General features: G+C 39.6%; 1 protein-coding gene across 14 annotated transcripts in view; it reads left to right on the plus strand.

The window, feature by feature from the left end:
- Nucleotides 1-20,520, plus strand: part of FHIT (fragile histidine triad diadenosine triphosphatase) — a 1,487,995-nt gene that overhangs the window by 37,164 nt on the left and 1,430,311 nt on the right. Inside the window, exon 3 of one of the 14 annotated variants that reach the window (XM_017954322.3) lies at nucleotides 3,370-3,463. The exons of the other annotated variants lie outside the window; for them this stretch is intronic. The gene's annotated coding sequence lies outside the window, so the exon portion shown is untranslated. The remainder of the gene's footprint in view (nucleotides 1-3,369; nucleotides 3,464-20,520) is intronic. 14 annotated transcript variants of the gene reach the window in all.

Here is a 20,520-nt window from a genome sequence, read left to right on the forward strand (position 1 = left end):
TCTTTGATTCATTGTTTAATTTCTGTTCTGCATGAAGTATTTTAATTTAAAGAATTCATTCTGGGCAATTATAGGGCTGCAGTTTCATCAAGAGTCTTTGGTGGCCAGGGTGAAATATGCTCTAATTTTACATTTGTTTTCATCATAAATTACATTTTTGACACTTTTAGGGTTTTTTCTGTCATTTTTATTACAGCAATCATAACTATGACCACTTTAGTTAAAGTTGAAAAGCCATTTTGATTTACCTTATACTTTAAGTTCTTACTTCTTGACAAATCTACTTCTGGGGCTGAATTTTTCATGTTTATTTGGAGGGCAAAGAAGAATTTTACAGGGATATTGGAGAAACCCCTTTTAGATAATCAAACTATGAGTTATAAAAAAAATCCTGTTTTCTTAGGATTTGCTTTGGGGCAACTAAACTCTAGTGCATGAAAACTGGTTGGCTTGGAATTTTGCCATGATGGTTGAACATCAGTGAAGAAAATACCATCTTAAGCAGTAGATAATTCTTATTTTCGGCCATATAACTACATGTCTCTGGACCGTTGAGCCACACCTTGGAATAAAGAAATACTTGATAGCTTTTAGAAATAAATGCTCATAAATAATTGGATTTAGTGGTGATGTAGCCATCTTGACAACTTTGTAATCTTTTGGCACAGATATGATGCTTCCTTTCCTCTTGGGGGATGTTTCCACACAGGCACAGTCCGTTTTCTCTACTCTCAATGGAACTCTTTTGTTGAATTGGTACTCTGGAATCAGACATGGGTTTAGTCATGATTTGGCTTTTACTAGCTATTGGACTGCGGACAACTTACTCACCCTCTTAGAGTCTCAGTTTCCTGATCTGTGAAGTGGGGATAATACTGTTTTTGGCTTCATGTAGTTGTGGAGAATTAAATGAAGTATTCTGTGCCAAGGGCTTAGAAGAAGTCCTGGCCCATGATAAGTGCTCAGTAGATGTGAGCTGCTGCTGCTGTAATTAATATTATCATCATCATCAGCAGCAGCAGCAGCCTTATGAATTTATTCATTATATATTTTTGTAAGTCTATTCATTTTAGAAGCTTCAGGATAATATTTCTAAAATAAGCATGTTGTTACCAAAGAAGGGAAAATTCTGCTTGGTCCTTAGGAATCAAGTGAAAAGGTAACTTTCAGGTAATATAGGAAGTGAGGCCTCTGGAAGTGAAAAAGTTATTAGGCTTTAGGTATGTAGGTATTAGGAAAACTACCTTCTTTCGTTGTCATCAATTACTAATTAATAGTCTTGAGAAATTAGGAATCTACTGCTGTTTAGCTTCTTCAAGAATTTTTAAAGAAAGCCTTGGTAAGTATAGAGAGAACCCCCCCAACCAACTTTTTTTTTTTTTTTTTTCTGTTGTGTATATGTTTTTCCTTCCTAACAGCACCTTTATTTCTTTTTGAGGTAATTAGGCTAGTGGAACTGTAACCAGGGTCCCTACCCAGGGGCCTGCACCCAGCCTATGGATGGGTGTATGACCACAAGCTTGGCAAAGTAAATGCTCCTTCTTTGGAATCTGATTCTTTAGCTAAAGGATTCTCCCTTGTCCTAGATGGGCATTCTGATCTGCCAGTATGTACTATGAGACCACTGTTGCCTCCATGTCTGTTTTGGCTAGTCATGACCTCCAAACCTTATTTTCCATTCTGCTGTGGATTGGCTGAGACTCCAATATCCTTCCAATAATTCTTAAATTAGCCAGTTGGTTTCTGCTGCTTGCAACTACAGAACCCTAACTGATAGTATAGTCTATTCATTAGTGAGCTAGATTTGGAATAAATATGGTATGTTTGCAGGTTTACAATTAAAATGCCACTCATTACTTTCTTTCATCATGTTTAAGTAGCTCAGTGTTTTGCAGTAGATTACAAAAGGTACAGAGTTCTTTATTAGAATCTCAAAAATGGGTTATTTTGCTGAACTTCCCAGTACTCCTGTGTTTGGTACAGGGAAGTCACTCTTGGCTGCTTCTCTTAGCTCTCAAAGAATGTATATGTATGTGGGGGTAGAGCTGGAAATGAGAAGAGAAGCAGAGAAGTCATCCCTCCCAATTTCTGGGGCCCTGGTCTCTTTGTGTCATGGGGATTGTGAAGGGACTGAGATTTTCTTCTGTTTACCCCCAGCAACCCCAAACACAACAGGTATATGCTTTAAACACTTTTCTACTTTTCCCTGAATTTTTATTTCTTCTTTGAATACTGTTCTTACCCTACTGAACACCTTCTTTTCAATGATGTGTAAAATGTGATTGAAAACTCAATTACTTCCCGTTCTGGCATTGCTTGTGGAATGGAGAATGAGAATGGAATGGGAAAGTTTTCTCTATTTCCCCTTGTGTTTTATTTGTTGACTACTTCTGTGCTCTGTGCAGTGCCTAGAACAAAACTAGTTAATTTTTTTTTTTTTAACAAGGATATCAATGTTGCACTCCTACTGTGAATAAATAGCATGACAGTATTATATGGTGGGAAGAGCCTTAGCTGGGGTATTAGGAAACATTCCTTCTAGTTTTGGCTCTGCCATTTGCTAGCTTTGTGACTCTCTGCAAGATTCCCAGTTTTCTTTAAGATCTCAGGTTCCAATCCCAGCACTTTGGGAGGCCGAGACAGGCGGATCACGAGGTCACAAGATCAAGACCATCCTGGCTAACACGGTGAAACCCCGTCTCTACTAAAAAATACAAAAAACTAGCTGGGCGAGGTGGCGGGCGCCTGTAGTCCCAGCTACTCGGGAGGCTGAGGCAGGAGAATGGCGTGAACCCGGGAGGCGGAGCTTGCAGTGAGCTGAGATCCGGCCACTGCACTCCAGCCTGGGCAACAGAGCTAGACTCTGTCTCAAAAAAAAAAAAAAAAAAAAAAAAAGATCTCAAGTTCCTCACCTGTAAAATGAGGATAACTTTTGCCCTATTTATTGCACAGGGCTGTTTTGAGGATCACATAAAGACAATATATATGAAAGTGCTTAGTAAATTTTAACAAATGCATAACATCAGCATATTGCTATCATGCCATGAATATTTCTTAAACAGATGAAAATTTGAGGGGCTTGTTTTAGGAGGCTGAGTAGGAAAAAGAGACAAATTAACAACGATGACAACAACAACAACAACCACCACCACCACCACCACCCTGTATAGTGCTTGTGCTGGGTATTCATTTGTGCTTCCAGCTCCTCTCTCTTCTTAACAGCTCTGCACCAAGGGCATAACCTCTATCGCAGGCATTCCCTGGGCTCCCTTGTTGACTGGCTTTCTGTTGTATTAGCCAGGGGAAGGAACTGGATGAAGACCTGGGAACACGAGGCTGAAATATTCTTCCCTACTTTCTTCCCTGCAGCACTGTGGGTTGGCAATGACTGCATCCCTCTAAGGAAGGCCACGGTTCCTGTTGGGGGTCTCTCTTCTACAGATACAGCTCTTTCCACTGTCTGGTAACTGCTTCTTCCCTTTGCCCCTTTGAGTCTGGAGTGTTAATGGAATTTTTGCTAACTCCAGCACACTAGACCATCCCTTAGTGGTCTTCCCTTAACCCTACCTTCACCCCAGGTAAAGATGTCATCTCCTTCCTGCTGCGACCTTGATTGTACAAAGGAATTTTTTCTTTATATATTTTTCCACCATCCTCAGCTGAATTCAGCAAATATATTTTTAGGATTTAGAGTGTGCCAGGGAAAAAGTAAGTCTTTATCATACACTTTTAAGAAATGGACATTTTGGTGGCATAGTTGGAGATATTATATCATTTTTTTTAAAGCAAGTTTTGGTAAATTGAAAAGCTTTATATTAACCCCAGTATATAAAGAAATACCATATTGTACTTACATGCATTATGAATTACCTTTTACCTTTTATTTTTATCAAAGCAATGTATCTAAATTGTTTACATAAAACAGCATTAAGAAGCAAATATTTAAAAACTCCAACATCTATGCCTTCTTTCTACCTCTCTCTGGATTGCTTCCCCAGAATTAGCAACTTTCTACTCTGATATTTCTGGTGTTTACCCCTCTCTTTCTAAATAATGTACTTATATTATTTTTTCCTAATTTATCAATTTTAGCAATAGCTCTCTGATCCTTTCTACTCCTACCACTTCTGATCCCCACAGCCTCCTGACATAGTTATATTATAATTTTTATTTAAATCAACAGTTAATATTTACATTATCATGATTATGTAGTTTTTTTCTACTGCTAAGCCAAATGGTATTTGTTATGTTTTCTTTAATATAAATTTTTTTGTCTTTCTTGGAATTAATATGTGCTTTTAAAAAATTTGCCTACTTTAGGCATCTACCTTATAAGGTAGGTAGTAATAGCACGTCAATTTTGTAGGTGGGTCATATTAGTATTTCCATTTTATAGATGTGGAAATTGAGACTTAAGGCTAAGTATTTTTTCCAAGGTCACATAGCTAATAAGTGTTAGAACTGGGAGAAGACACCAACCAGCCAGTCTGTTCACAGAGCCCGCCTTCTTAATCATTATATTACTTACAGATACTGTCACTTCAGTTATCCTGATGGCTACTTTAAAAAAAATTCCTGAGTTCTATCTTCAGAGATTCAAAATCAGTGGGGCTGGGATGGAGAACCAAGAATCTGTATTGTAAAAAGCTCTACGGGTGATTCCATTGATCAGCAGGTTTGAGAACTTCTGTTTCATATCCTATCATTACTGTAATTACCATCATCACAGTCATGATCATCAACATCATTATTATCTTCATCATCATCACCACCACTACCATCAGCAGTAACAAATGACTGTCTTGCTCAGTGCTCTCAGTAACTGACTAGAAATCCTGGTGTTTGTTAAAGCAGCTACATTTGACTTCATAGGTGAGATCATCACACTAGTGGGTGATTCAGTAATAATTCATCTGGCCATTTTTTAAGTTTGGCAAATGCTTTGGGAGAAATTGTGCCCCACAGAAGTAGACAAGCTTATTTTTTTCAGCTTAGCGGGTTGTTGCTTTATCTGGTACAAAAGCAATGAGAACTTTGTCCCTGTACTTAACTCTGACCTTTAAGGGACTTTGTTTTTTTTTTTTTTTCTTTTTTCCCTGAGAGTTCCTGAAATGACATCTGGGGAAATACAAAGTCATAGTGAAAGAGAAACTCTGAAGTCTTTGTTCTGTTTGATTTCCACTTCCCCACTATCACACCCCCTACTAACCACCCCCCTCGCCCCTTGCTTATGGCATTTCTTGTTTATCACGCATGAGAGAAGCAATAAAATTTGGCCTGGGGTTTTCTCATCCCTAGGTGTGAAATTATTTCAGAACTATAATAATAATACTTTGCATTTGTATAGTGCTTTTATTTGAAGATCTAAAAGTGTTCCTTTGGTGTTAATAGAGCTTCCCATCACCCTCTGAAGTAGGTAAGTATTATTAGAGGATATTTCCTTCAAGAACATTTTCACTTTACATCCCACATGTGATTTGAAAATGCTTGTGTATTATTTGGGAATCTCAACTCTTTAAAGTGCCATACATATAAGGCAATTCTTTTATTTATATTCAATCTTCATTAATGCCCAGAACATTGAGGGAAATACAGCAATTCTTCATAAATGAGTGTGGCATTATTTAGAAAGTATTAAAAGCAGTTTGGTATTGCCTTTTATTGGAATGTTTTGAAAATATTTAATAATGCTCATTAGCTACAGAACTATCTGTTGTACAGTTAGTTTTCCTTTTTTTAAGGTGGCAGGATTTGCAGGAAGGAAAATATTAAATAATTAGTGGTGTTAGAACCCAATCCTCCAAAGTATGGTACCTTAGCATGCTGAGTACTTTAAACTGAAGGAAATACATTGAAAAGCCCTCAGAACCAAGGTCTTTCTGGCAGTCTGCCATCATCCTGTCTCCTACTTCTCTTCCACCCCTTAAGCAAGTCATATAAACCAGAATTCCTCTTCCCTAAGGTGGGTCATAGAAACTAGAACGTCTCTTCCCCACAGCAAGCCGTGAAACCTAGAAAAGTCACTCTCTTCCTTCTCTCTTGAAGATCCTCATTCCATAGGGGCCCTGCTCCATACTTGGGAGAAGGAATGTTGCATAGAGAGGCCAAGAAGAATCTGAACAGTCAGGACTTGCTGGTCCCCACCACCACCCACACCACCGCCAATCTATTTTCTGTTTCCAGTAGAACACACCCCTTTTGTTCTACCACATGGCTGTGCATTGTTCACTGAACCTAAGCATAAAAACCATTTTCCTTGAGTCTTTGGGTCTTCATTTCTGAAGGCTGCTGTGCCACATAAAACTTTGATTAAATACATTTGTTATGCTTTTCTCTTGCTGACCTGTCTTTTGTTATAGGAGTGTCGACTATGACTCTTATGAGAGGTGGGGAAAGGTATCACACCTTTCCACCCCTACAGTGGGAACTTGGCCTGGTATTGTGGAATCCTTTGGTTGCTCATGATGTGTCAAATCAACTAAAAATACAAACTGAGTGTGCATTCTGATTTAAAGATTTCATTCTGAAAAATTGTTTTGAATGCTGCATGAATTGCAAGCATGCATACATTCGTAATTGGTTACTTTTTTTTCTCTAAATGTTGGGAAGTTCTAAGTGGCATTTGGAGTGTCTACTCACTTAAGGTCATTGATGCAAAAATGCTGCAGGTCTGTTACAGCATAAAGCATTTTTAAAAAGGCCCTCTGAACTTTAGTCCACACTGGTCACCATCAGAGGCTTCTTGTCTGTGCAGAGCTGGGTAGCCCTGTTGTATCTGTGCAAAGAAGGCTGGGACCTTCACTGTGACTTCAAGGCCCCAGTAGTCATTTTCCCAGTATCCCATCGCTATCCCTATCAAAAGTCCTGTCACCTATCTAGAGTTCTGCCAGGAAGCAGAGTGCCAGCTTCCACTACTTTAAGGAACTGATTCAACTTCTTTTCAATATCAGGAAAGCCCAATCCTTACTGTACTCCAACTGCCCATCTAAACAAGATCAGAGAACAACACTTTTAAGCAAAACAAAACCACCTAAATTGTCTTTATTTCAGACCTTCCTGCTAGTATCTAACACATTCCCTTCAATGAATTTAGGCTTTTTTGAAAAAGAAAAATCTTTAATGGGGACTAGATTTAGGGGATTGGGGTTTGCCTTTTAGTATCTTTTGCGTTTGAATATGCCCCGGAGACAAAGGGAAGAAGGCAAAGTCTTGAAGTTTTTGAGATGCAAAAGGGAACAATATACACAGGAGGGATAACAAAAAGTACAAATTGATATTTTAAAATTATGCTGCGCCTAATTCAACACTGAGACAAGGTGATGCCTCACCATTCGTGTGGTACTTTATGACTCCCATGATAAGTGTCAGATGATCACATGATTAATCCTTTTTCTGGCATCTCAGTTGTCTTTTTTTGTAGGGAGAATTCACTGAAGACCCATCATCTAAAGATTTGGGGGAATGTGGGTGGAATTATGAATCTCTGCATCATTTTCTCCTGAGTCTTTGCTCGAAGGAGGCCACATAAATTTGCTGCTAATTATGTGAAGATGGATTTATCACTGAAGATGCCTTTGGCTGCAAATAATCAAAAAGTCAACTTGAAATGGTTCAAACAACAGGAGAATTAAAAGAAAAAAGCTCCCTGCCCTCCGCAAGTCTACCTGCTGAGTCCCATGGATGTCATGATTGATGGGAAGGCATTATAGAATCCTGGCTCCAAATGTCTGGAATCTAACTGCAATCCACTTTTCCCTAGTGCCAAGCAACTGGGGACCCACCGGGGTGCCTTTGATGGTTGTCACTGTGTAGCAGGGAGAGGATTTTGAGCACTCAGCTGTTGACAGATTGCTAAGTCCTGTCAATTATTTTGTGAATTGCTCTACCAAGTTACATTTGAAAATCCACCAAATAAAAACCCATCAGAATAAGAAAAATGAATTATCTCAGGGAATAAGACCTCCTGGGAGGGGGTGCAGTTTCAGGTTTTGTTAATTCAGTGGCTCAACAGTGTTACCAAAGTGCCTATTTCTTGCTCTTTTTCCTCTGCCATCTTCAGTGTGTTGACTTTGTTCTTAGACTGTCTGCCTTCATAGTTCTAAGATGGCTGCTTCCTTTTTGGGAGCCACAGGCAGACATGGCAACATCCACTGGCAAAATAAAATATATGTTTTATATGTCCCTTTTTAGAAGCAAGGAACCGTTCCTGTAACCCCCCAGCAGGCTTCCCCTTAAGTCTCATTTAGTTGATTGCAGTCCCATGCTCCTTCCTAAATCAGACACTGGCACGTGGAATGGGACTCATCCCTGGTGGCTTAGATTGGTGCTTCCCGACTTTGTTCTTGTTATGGCGCACATGGAAAATACAATTTGGCCGGCATGTTAAGCAATCAGAAGAGGCTGCTCACAGCTGGGGTGGCTGATGTGTGTGTATAGGGCATGGATGTGGGGTCTCTGGCTGCTCTGGGTCTGCCCAGCTGCCCTCGGGGCTAAAGGGATATCAAAGCAGCTGTTACCCTTTCCCTGCTTTAAACTAATCAGGTTTTATTTCTTTTCTGGGATAATTTCACCTTCCCTTGAGTACATAGGTTTGTGGAGGGAGGCCACCCTAATAAAATTGGGGCTTATGCTAGTCAGGATTCTTCAGAGAAACAGAAACAAAAGGTTATTTATTGGTTTATTTACTTATTGTGAGGTCTTGGCTTATGTGATTCTGGAAGCTGAGAAGTTCCATGATGTGCTATCTGCAAGCTGGAGACCCAGGAAAGCTGGTGGTGTAATTCAGTCCAAGTCCTAAGACCTGAGAACCAATGGAGCCAATGGCATAATCCCAGTCTGAGGGCAGGCGGAGATGAGATCAGGTATCCCAGCTCACACAGTGAAACAGAAACAGGGCAAATTTCTCCTTTCTCCTCCTTTTCTTCTGTTCAACAGACTGGATGATGGCCTTTTGTTTAAATGCTAATCTCACCCAGAGACACCCTCACAGACACATCCAGAAGTAATATTTAATTTGGGCACCCCATGGCCCAGTTGAGTTGACATACAAAATTAACCAGCACAGGGCTTTACCTGTAAAGTGAAAGAGGGAAATTTCTGGTTGACAGGCCCTCAGCAGCATCTGCTGTGTCAATGTTCTTGTCTTTGCATATGTACCTAATCTCCTTTTTGAATCATTAGTTCCTTAGTTTCTTATCAGGAAAGGACTAAGCCTTGCAGATTTTAAGTGCTCAATGATTATTTGTATATTGAATGAATGAATATGCACTCACCTACATGACTGACTGATGCATTCAATACTATCGATCTCCTGTAATACGCTAGGAATGTGCTGTGTGAGGTACAAGGAACATGGGCTGGGCAGATGATTTTATGCCCTAGGGGAGGAGACAGATCACAACTAGTAAACCAACAAAGCATATACAGTTAAAAGTTATGTAAATCTTATTGAGGAAACATCAAGAGGCAAAACGTAGCAGGCCTCCTCATTTGGAGTGGTCAGAGTTAATGACATTTAAGTTAAGATCTGAAAGAAGGACAAGAGGAGGGATTCAGCTTGTAATGAGTGGGGGAAGAGAGTTCAGAGTTCTGAACCTCGCAGCTCTGTCTTAGGGATAATTTGTTTTCAAGAAACAATACAAAACAAGCAGTGACAAAAACGATGAAAGATGAGGCTTCTACAAGGCCACAGGATAGCTTACTCATTTGACAAAAGGTTAGACGGTGAGCTTCCTGAAGCCTTAGCCCAGGAAATGGTTGACCCTCAAAAACTAACCACAGTGGAATGGGTAAATGGAGAAACATAATCTCTCAGCATCTCCATCCTGAAGAGCAGTGGACTGTCTCAGGAACCTCATAGCCTCTCACCTCTTCTCTCTGCAGACTGGCTTCTTTGCATATCCAGCCAGCTATGGCCACCATGCAACTCCCTGTGCCTCATTCAAGTGGGTGATAGAGACTAACTGTATTCCTGTATTCCTCCTTCCTGGGGGAAAGAATCTGAGTGGTTGGATGTAGTTCAGGTGTCCACCCTTGCCGGTGTCACCTGTGGCCCAGGGCACAAGGTCTACCTGGTTAGCTGCCATCTTAATTCTACTTTATCTTACTTGGCAGGACTGGGAGAGACTCTGGGTAAGTGGAGTACAGGGCAGGAAGCTGGATTAGTGCCCCTGTTATTAATAAATGCTGCCTTTCAAGTTCTTCAACTTTAATAACACTGGAAGAGTCCTAGTGATGTAAATAACTTAGTTACCACCTGGTTTATTTAGTTGAGTACTTATACCCACTATAGGGCATTGTGTATAGCAGATGCTTAAGAAGTAGTGATGGTGATAATAACAAAATTGAATGTGAAATATGATGTAGTTCTTTCCTAATGGTGCAGGTTAATTATATTGTTTTAATGAAAATGCTTCTTTGTTTTGTGGATAAACATCTTTTTTATAAGGTTCAGTCTATGTCTTTATTTTTTTCTTTAACTCCTGCATTTTGAGAATCACAGTCTATATATTTAAATCACTTTAGAATTACTGCATGACTATTATAAAAGTAATGCATTTGCGTTTTAGAAAATTTGGAAATCAGTTCAGAGAAAGAGAAGAAAATAGAAATTGCTTATAATCCTACTGCCCAGAGATGACTCCATGTGACATTTCTGGGTGCGTTTTTCCCAGTTAGTTCTTTATGTAGGCATGTTTTTTTAAGAAAATGGCACATACTGCTTTTTCCATTCAACGTTATATTGTGAACATTAAGAATTCTCCTACTGCATCCTCATCTCCTGCTGCACTGTATTCTGTTGTGTGGATAGAAGGTACCGAAGTGAATGTACAGATTTGGAAAGCACCTCTGCTGCTGAATGGGATCCTGAGGCTGGAATGGATTGGAATGCTGACCCTGAGGTTTGTGTAGCAGTATAGATACTGCCTGACTGACTTCAGGAAGAGCAGTGTGATTGTGGAATTTGGTCAGAAATTAAGTTCGTATGATAATGATCACTTGTGTCTGTTTGGCCACTGCTTTCCTGAGGATAATTTGAATGAAGCTCATTGACTATCCTGCAAGGAGGATGGCTCAGCTTGAGCATCCCTGTAAGGAAAATAATCAATGTCTCCCTCAGGGTTCTGGGAAGCTTCTTTGCTGCTCAGGTTGAGGTGGCCTCTGCAGTCTGTGCTTGCTTCTCCCGATAAAGCAAATTGCAAGCATGCCAAATTGCTTTGCTCCAGCTTAACCCTATCCAGAATGAATCCATAAATGCTACAAAAGGAAAGCTTATGAACATATGCTACACAGAACTTAGAAAATGTCCTGCCTACTTAATCCTTTTCCTACTTCAGGGGGAAAAAAAGACTATTTATACTTGAACTGAGAATTGAGGGATCACAAAAATGAAGATTGGATGCCAAGCTAGGAATCACCAGTTGTGTTTTCTCATTTCCCTTAGAGCCACAGGTTGATTTTTCAATACAGCTGTGTCAGTGGGGAAATGTGCTGTTCTTTCTAGAGTTCTTAGATTCACTCCCAATTATGTGAATGTGTCTAACTGCCTTTTGAGGAAATGTGAAATCCCTTGTTTAAACACAGGGTGTTCATTAAAGTGGATTCTGTGGTCTAGAGGCCACCTCTTGAGGTCACTGCCTCTCACCTTCTCCCATGACTCTACATTTAGATGATCGTAGATGGAAAGGGGCACTTCTCCACTTGTGTGTTATTGGATGGATTATTCCATGGAGAGATGGGTGGAATCACAGTAGATGTGCACTAGCTCAGAGGGTTGGGAACTTGCCCTGGCACTTAGAATGCATGCTGGCCCTTCTGGTTCAAGACGATTCGCCTGCAAAATAGTTGATCTTTTTCCTTGCTGGCATATTTGTTCACAGACATCCACAGAAGCTGTTGTGGAAAACTTTCTGACCCTGAAGCACCTCAAAGTTTTGATCCCATGCTCCTTGCTGTGAGTCATCTCACACTGGAGCTCTGGAGGACTCTCTAGCAGGTCAGCTTTGGTTGGCTTCAGCCTCCCCATCTCAAGGAAGTCAATGCAGTTTTCCTGCCTGTGTCTTATTTAATGTATGTCTGTATCTTCCAGCTGTCTTGGAATGGGGGTCTAAGGGGCCATTCAGTTTGACACCAAAGGCACTGTGTGTGTATAGCCAGTCATAATGAATAACTGTAAACATGAGTAGATGCCTGGCCAAAGGGGGTGTTAGCCGAGAGGTGTGTGAATCTGCTTGGAGGGGCAACAGCTGAGATGTCAGAGTAGTTTACCATCTCCTGGGTAGAGGCACTGGGGGAATATTCTCTGTCTGAAAGATATTATAGGCATCAGGTCCCGGATTTCCCTTCCTGTGGCTGCAGGTGCTCATCTTTCTGATTTAGAAATGAGGGAAGCTCTGTCAGTATTACAAGTATAGGAGATTCAGACTGAGAAAGAAGTAAAAATGGAGGGCCCTTCAAAATGGGAGTAAATTGTGGTTATCATCAGCCCAGGATACATTTGAAATGGTGCATTTATGACCAACAGTTGCCCACGATGCTTTGCCCATTAATGCCACTGAGACCTGCTAACCTGCTCCATTTTCTTTGTAAACATGAAAAACCCTGATACTGGCAAACAGGGAAGTTATGAGGCCAGCAGAATGAAAGCATGTGATGTGACACTGTGGACCACTATTCCACTGGTATTTATCATGGCATTGTGATCTGGTCCAAAAATGTAGCTGGCTTTTGGCTTTTGATACACTATAGTCACTTTTCTTTAAATCTCTCATTTAATCTTTATCACAACTCATGGGGCAGATGTTGTTCTTCAGTATTTAACGAGTAAGGGAACAGATGTTCAGAGACGTTAAGTAAGTTGACCAAGATTGCACAGTTTGTAACAAGGAGGCATTTTAAGACACAGAGTGCAACAAATCTTTTGACCAGGCAAGGGGAGAAGAACCTGACATTTCTCTGAAAAGGCAGCAGGATGCTAATGGATTTGTGCTGTGTTCCTTGGTAACTTTAGATGAGGTTGGGATAATTTGGGGACATACCTTAGGCAAGCAGGTGCTTCTTTCTGCAAAGCTGATCTGTTTTCATTCATTCATTCATTCATTCATTCATTCATTCACTTGTGGTTGATGCATTCAGATTCACTTACTCACTTTTTCTGTAAATTGGGCACTTGTTTTGCTGAGAGCCAGGTTTTAAGAGCAGTAGAAAGATGATGAGAGAATTGAGAATCTGATTGGAGAGAAGGATACCCAGAGAGAGCTAGAGCATAACAGCACTATGTGGCAAGTATGGCAAGAAGCAACAGAATTCAGGAGCATGTTCCAGGAGTCCTTGGAGTGACCTCTAGGTACTGTGTCTCCCCACATTGGGAATCCCAGTTAGTATTCCAGATATCTGTATCTCAGCACAGGGACTGGCATTTGGTTTGCACTGTCAGCCACAATGAAGAGACCTATTAACAGCTTGTGATTTCTTTGTGATGGATAATTTGTGAGCTCAGATGTGGATGTCTAAAAGAGATGGTGCGTAGAAGTAGAAGGGCCTTCAAATCAAACAGTACAGAGGACTTCCTCTATGACATATTCAGGGACAGCCCCAGATATAAATAATCATGAAGTGGGCTACTGTCTGCTCTTTTGTACCCTCGCTTCTCATAGCTTGTGACATCCAACCCCACCCCCCTTACCCCCATCCTGAATACATGCTGCTTCAGGTTCTCAGGGCCTTGCCTACCTCTTTTGGTGTTGAGAATTCTGTCATTCATTTACTCTCTAGTATTAATTTAAACCAGTTTGTTACAGTATTCCATGTGGTACATGAGATGAGATGAATGAATACATTTTTGGTTAGTCACATGAAATCTTTTCAGTTTCTTTCTATTTATGGCAAGTGATACTGGCTGTGTACAATATGTATACCAGTGACATTGGATATTTACAGTGGGGATATAAAATTGCCTTCTTCAAAAAGTCAATTTAGACTGGCAAAATTGAGTTGATTTAAAGAGAAATGTTGTATTAATATAGAACATTGGCTCATAGATATTATACAAATCATGAAAGGAGTATGTAAATAACTGAACTTTTGGAACAATTGTGTCATTTTATCCGGTTATGTATGCATTTCATACTTTAACTGTGGAATACAATGTTTTGTCTCTTAAGAAGAGAATTTAATTGATCAAGGTGGGGAGAGCACCTCTGAAATCCTCTTCAGAGATGGCCACCTGCCCATCAGGACTGTGATTCACCCATGTTACCCATGACTCACGCCACATCAGGCTTTCTCTTTCAGTTAATGGTTACACTTCAGAGAGAGTGATTTCCCCTTCAGAGTATCCAATTTCACATGACTATGAAGCATGTAGCCCCAGGATCCTTTCTCATTAAATGCTTATATGGCCATGGACTAATGCTGGTTAGAGGATATAAACCAGACTTGGTATCTCCAGCAGCCAGAAAGAATAATAACAACCATCTAACCACACACTTATATAACAGAAATGTAATAGAATAAATAGAATATTTATTTCATGTATGAAAAATAGTACTGGAATCTATTCCTGAACCATTTTTTCTAAGGGATAGGAAAAATTGTCAAAACAAAGAGAGATTTTTCTCTGAGAATAGTAATTAGGCTAGGAAAGAGACACATTACTGCAATTATAAGTTGGCCCTATGTGGCAAGATTCAGGGGCTTGCTAGCATTAGACGACTTGGACTACGTGGTAGATTTTTTTGGTCTTTGGGTCTGTCTTTAGGCAGAGCCAGGAGAGGGAACCCAGGGAATATAAGAGCAGCCTGTGATGCTGGAATTAAATGAAACTTGTTGGTAATCTGGACATAACAGGCCAGGTGACATCCTGGGCTCCCTTCAGCCCTGTGATTTGGGATGATTGTTCTTTTCCCCACCAGTTCCACAATATATTTGTTTGTGTGCTTCCTTCAAGTATCAGAAGGAACACCCATTCTTAAAGGTCTGTTGTATTGTCTTTTCCTAAATACAGTGGAGAAGTATTACTACACAAAGTTAATTTTTCATCCTTCTTGTAGATGCAAATATTGATGTTTTCACAGTATATATTTGTATATTTATTTGCTATAGCCTCTTAACTGTTGATATTCAAGAGACAGGAAAAAAATAATGTTACTATTTTTGCCATTATTGATCATTACTTGGCTGGGATTTTATCCAGTTTGGGAGCTAAATTCTTCTTTCCGTTGACAAAGAACAATTAATTGCCTTCAGATAATTTAGGTTTCTATGTCCCCAGTATATGATTTGTCAAGCTAAGAATATTACTTTAACTTCAGAATGTTTACTTTCCTTGTATTTGGTATGAGTGAGGGAAAATAATCTAAACATTTAAATTCCTTGTCTTTATTTTTTAGTGGAAAAAACAATGGAGATAAATGTACTTGAAATGCATATATTTAATAAAAATATTAAATTGATAATTTAAAGGAACTCAGGCCTAAAATGATAACTATCATTAACTGTCCCCCACTCCACATCAAGATTGACTGGTAAAGCAAATCGTTAAGCAGTTCCCATGCTCTTTCTATAATTTGGCTAGGTGCTGGGCATATATATATAGCTGTTAACATCCTTGATAAGGTCCCTCCCCCATAGTTCTTATCTAGCTTTAAATAAAAGCAGGGCAATTAAATCAATTAATACTTTGCTTGGTACTTTTCTGTGACCGAATCAACTTATTTTTTGAAGTAGCATCAGTTTTATTCAGACAACTGCACAAACATAACCTCAGAATTTAGTCTTGGAAGATGTGCAAAATGCATTTCAAGTCTGTGCTCCCTAAATGCGGAACTGGAGAAGAGGAACCGAGTTGGAACCCCCATGGTCTTCACATTTCTCATTTATGGAAACTGAAAACAAAACTAGGTCTAACCTACTATTATTTAATATATCGTTGAGAGGGAAAAAAGGAAAATCTATTTAGCATATTATCTTCTGACTTCCTGTAAAGTGAAATAAACCTAATCAGTACTGGTGTTTCTAAAAACGTATCAAGTGTTTACATTTTAAACGCAATTGTTAATGAGCTGTTATTATGAAAGTTCACCACATCGCTCTAAATCACTTGCTGAGCCAGCCATCAGAGGCTTACATCCCAGCAAACATTTTCTGGAATTTGCAGGGCACAATTATGATTGACTACAGATCTCCTCACACTTTCATTACAGGAATTAATATAGTGAATTGCTATATAAATTGATGCCATGAGGGAAGGGCATACTAAGAGGTTTTAACAAGACTGTCAGTGGCTCAATAATTTGCAAAGTCAAACTTCTCAGTGTTTTCAGACTGCCCACCCTCTTTCTCAGTGTATCTTCTTCTTGGTCTAGTTAGCAAACTGTGAAAGGGAGAGAATGGTTGTTTCTGTCAATTTTCTGTAGAAGCATAACATGCTATAGGATTTGTATACTTGTAAATCCAAGTTGTACATCTTCATGAATTTTCCCAAAGTCATCATGCGTAAGGAACCAGCATCTAGAATAAGAGGTAGAAGATGACCCTCTCATGCCATCTTCCACTCACTACCATGCTTGCTTCCACTGAGGCTGTCACTATCTTGAATCATCTGAGATTGGTTTTACCATGTTTTTGAATTTGTGTGTGTGTGTCTTTTTTTTTTTTTTTTTTTTTAGATAGGGTCTTGCTCTGTCACCCAGACTGGAGTGCAGTGGCACAATTATAGCTCACAGCGGCCTTGACTTTCTGGGCTCAGGTGATCCTCCCGTCTTAGCCTCCTAAGTAGCTAGGGCCACAGGTATGCACCACCACACCTGGTTAATTTTGTTTTTTATAAGAGACAGAGTCTCATTATGTTGCCCAGGCTGGTCTTGAATCCCTGTCCTCAAGCAGTCCTCTCACCTTAGCCACCAAAGTGTTGGGATTACAGATGTGAGCCTGGACTAATTTTATATAATAAATAGAAACATATGGTATGAGCTTCTTTGTGTGTGGCATATTTTGCTCAACATTGTTTGTGAAATTTGGAATGATCTTTTTGTGTTTAAATTTAAGAAGTAATGTAGGCTTGGCTGGGCGTGGTGGCTCACACCTGTAATCCCAGCACTTTGGGAGGCTGAGGTGGGCGGATCATGAGGGCAGGAGATCAAGACCATCCTGGCCAACATGGTGAAACCCCATCTCTACTAAAAATACAAAAATTAGCCAGGCGTGGTGGCGCATGCCTGTAGTCCCAGCTACTCAGGAGGCTGAGGCAGGAGAATTGCTTGAACCCAGGAGGTGGAGGCTGCAGTGAGCCAAGATTGCAGTGCTGCACTCCAGCCTGGGCAACAGAGCAAGACTCCATCTCAAAAAAAAAAAAAAAAGAAAGAAAGAAAGAAAGAAAGAAAAAGAAATAGTGTAGGCTCGTGGATGTCAAATGAAATCACAGGGTGGAAAAATACTTTGGAAACTTTATAGTGCCTTGCAAATCTAGCCATGGCATGGCTAACTGAGAATCTGAGAGTAGTCCGGAGTGTTTTCATGTGTTTGGAGAAAAAATTAGTGTCATTGAATTATTAATGACTGTCAGCCACACCATTTGTATGTGCAAATTTGACAGTGATTTGCACCAGATAACTCATTTATATCCTAACAGATAAAATGGTAAGATTTTCAGATACCAGAGTTCCAAAGGTCATCTTAGAAATGTACTCCCTGAGGTTTATTCTTGTACAGGTTAGTGGACAATTTTTTATAATTGACTAATTAAATGGAGGCTAGAGTATATTTGAACCTAAGGCTATATCTTAATGTTTCTACCTTTTTCTATTTAATTGCATTAACCATGTGAATAATCTGTAATTACAACATTTTTTTCTTCAGTGTCACACTATACATAAAATTTGGCTTACAAACCAAACTACATACTAGATTACTATCTTCTGGAAGGCCACATACGTAATGGTTTTCTTGAAAAGAACACCTCTTACCCCCAGTGCCCACCACCTCACCCCATCAAATCCAAATTAACCATCTTCTCAGCAACACATTGCAGAGGTTAAGAACATGAGGTGGCATCTGTTGGGTGTGCCTTGATAAGCCTCCCTTCAACCTCTGAAAATGAGGCTAACGGTAGCACCTCTCACCAAAGGTTGTTGGGAGTCCAGTAATGCAGAGAATGAAACCCAGTGCCTGGCACAATCTAAACACTCAATAAATGCCAGTTAGTATTGTTATTAGCATTCCCTTTTATAATTGCCCCTCTTAACACATAGGGATTTCATGATTAACATCAAGCAGGTGGTCCTAAGAAGAATTCTTTCTTAAACTTTAAATGAAAACAAAACTTTCTCTGCCATCCTTCAAGTGGCACAGACTCATTTAAACACCATCCAGACCAATGGGATGCATCACTGATAGATTTTTTATTTTTATTTTTACAGAACAAAAAAAAAAAAACCCAGAAAGTGGTGGTATTTTAATGCTGGAGCAAACGTGGTATCATTTTTCAATGTCTATCTGATGACAATCTGGTTATTAGGTTGTCAGAATTTTTTGACAAAATGTAGTGTTGGACTACCTAATTACATTGCTTCAGAGTCCAGTGGGGCTGCGGATCTGTTTTCTAATAATTTTTGGCCGGGCTTGTTTTGTTAAAGGCAAACGTATCAGTCATGTGAGATAGGTTTGCTTTTTATGTTTCCTAGTCTAAACATGAAAAATCCACTTAGGCCTGCTATTGTGGAGAGCAGTAATAATACACCGTTCTTCTCAGAACCCAGATGTCCCATTCATCTGAAAGTTTTAAGTCACTGGGGAGAAATGTCAAAGAGCCAGAAGTTCTGCAGGTTTTATTTTATTTTATATTTCGGTATTGGAAAATACATAATGAAATCAGCATTCTTAGAAATATACATTTAAAGTAACTTTTTACAGCCCCCTCCCCAACCTTTATTTTGTATTTTGAAAGATCAGGAGCTTTTTTTGTAGACTGAAAACTTGTGCAGTGGAGAGTACAAACTAAGAAGTATTTTTACATACCTTCCCTTGTATCAGGCAGACTCAGGTTTAGTGGAGTTGGAAGCTCCTACAGTTTGGGAGGTCCTCTTTAAGAAAAAGAGGAAAAGATTATGAATACGAAATTGGATGCAAAGGTGAGTATTTATTTCAAAATGATTCAGTTAAATCACGTGGTTCCCTTTCTTTCAAGATCTCTTTGCCACAAATGCTTACAGAGAAATGTCTCTTCATGTTTCCTCCCAGCTGGAACATGGACTCCCAAGGACTCTCGGCACTCCCAGGGCCCATGCAACAGGGACCCTGAAGTTTAAACTTCACCAGCATCATGCCAGTTCTTCTCTGTCTCTTTGAATACGCTGCTGGATTAGTGAGAATATAACTGGTTAGATGACATCTAGAAAGCTAGAGAAGACATTTAGTTGGAATTAGCTGTGAAATTGAGTTTCAAGTTAACCGCAAGGTAGATATTGCAGATTCCTAAGTGAATTGGGAGACTAAAAAATCTTTATAAAGTATAAAGCTTTAAAAATAGTTATCAAAAAGTGGAATAATTCCAGGATACATAACTTCTCTGCATAAGTTGTTGCAGTGAAAGATTCATTAGAAAAATGTAACAATAAAAAGAAGAGGTATCAATGTTTTCCAGAAAGCTGTATTTCCTGAGGTGTTTAATTTTTTGTATGTCTCACACAGTAAGTTTCCTGGTGGCAGAACAACATCTAGCCTTGACATCTGGTGTAAATCTTTATGCTCTCTTTGGAATAAAATGATTGCAGCACTTTCTATCAGTGGGGCACGAATTGCTGATATGTTATTTGATGGATCCAAGCATATCAATTGTCTTTGTCACCAAGAGCCTCAATGGCTGAAACTCCGGAGATAGTTATTCAAGGGAGAGTTTCAGTCCTTGGCCATGGGATGCCCCACAACCCAGAGAACCCTCAAACCCACGTCAGCCCTTTGATTCTGTATGTTCATCACTTTTCTATTTACTTATTGCCACTTGGTTGAATGCTTTGAGATACTAATGTTTGTCAATTATGATTTGCTTATGCAAAGATGAGAAAAGATCTTGGCTACTGCTTTATCTGTCTACTTTCAAGGCATGTCAAAAGCCCACTAGTTTTGGAACTTAGATTAGTTATCTGTTGTCTTAGTCTGTTTGTGCTGCTATAAGCAAAATACCACAGACTTGATCATTTGTAAACTGCAGAAATTTGTCAGAGTTCTGGAGACTGAGAAGTCCAAGACAATACACCAGTAGGATTGGTGTCTGTTGAGGGCTGCTCTCTGATTCCAAGATGGTGCTTTGTTGCTGCATCCTCTGGAGGGAAGTACACCATGTCCTCACATGGCAGGAGGGACAGATGGGCAAGAGATTACTCCTTTTGACCTCAAGCCCTTTTATAAGGGTGCTAAGCCTGGTCATAAGAGCCTCGCCCTCATGACTTAATCACTTCCCAAGGACCACATCTCCTAATACTGTTGCACTGGGGCTTAAGTTTCAACAATTTAATTAATTATTAA

The sequence above is a fragment of the Papio anubis genome, chromosome 2, assembly GCF_008728515.1.
Source record: "Papio anubis isolate 15944 chromosome 2, Panubis1.0, whole genome shotgun sequence".
Lineage (NCBI taxonomy): Eukaryota > Metazoa > Chordata > Mammalia > Primates > Cercopithecidae > Papio > Papio anubis.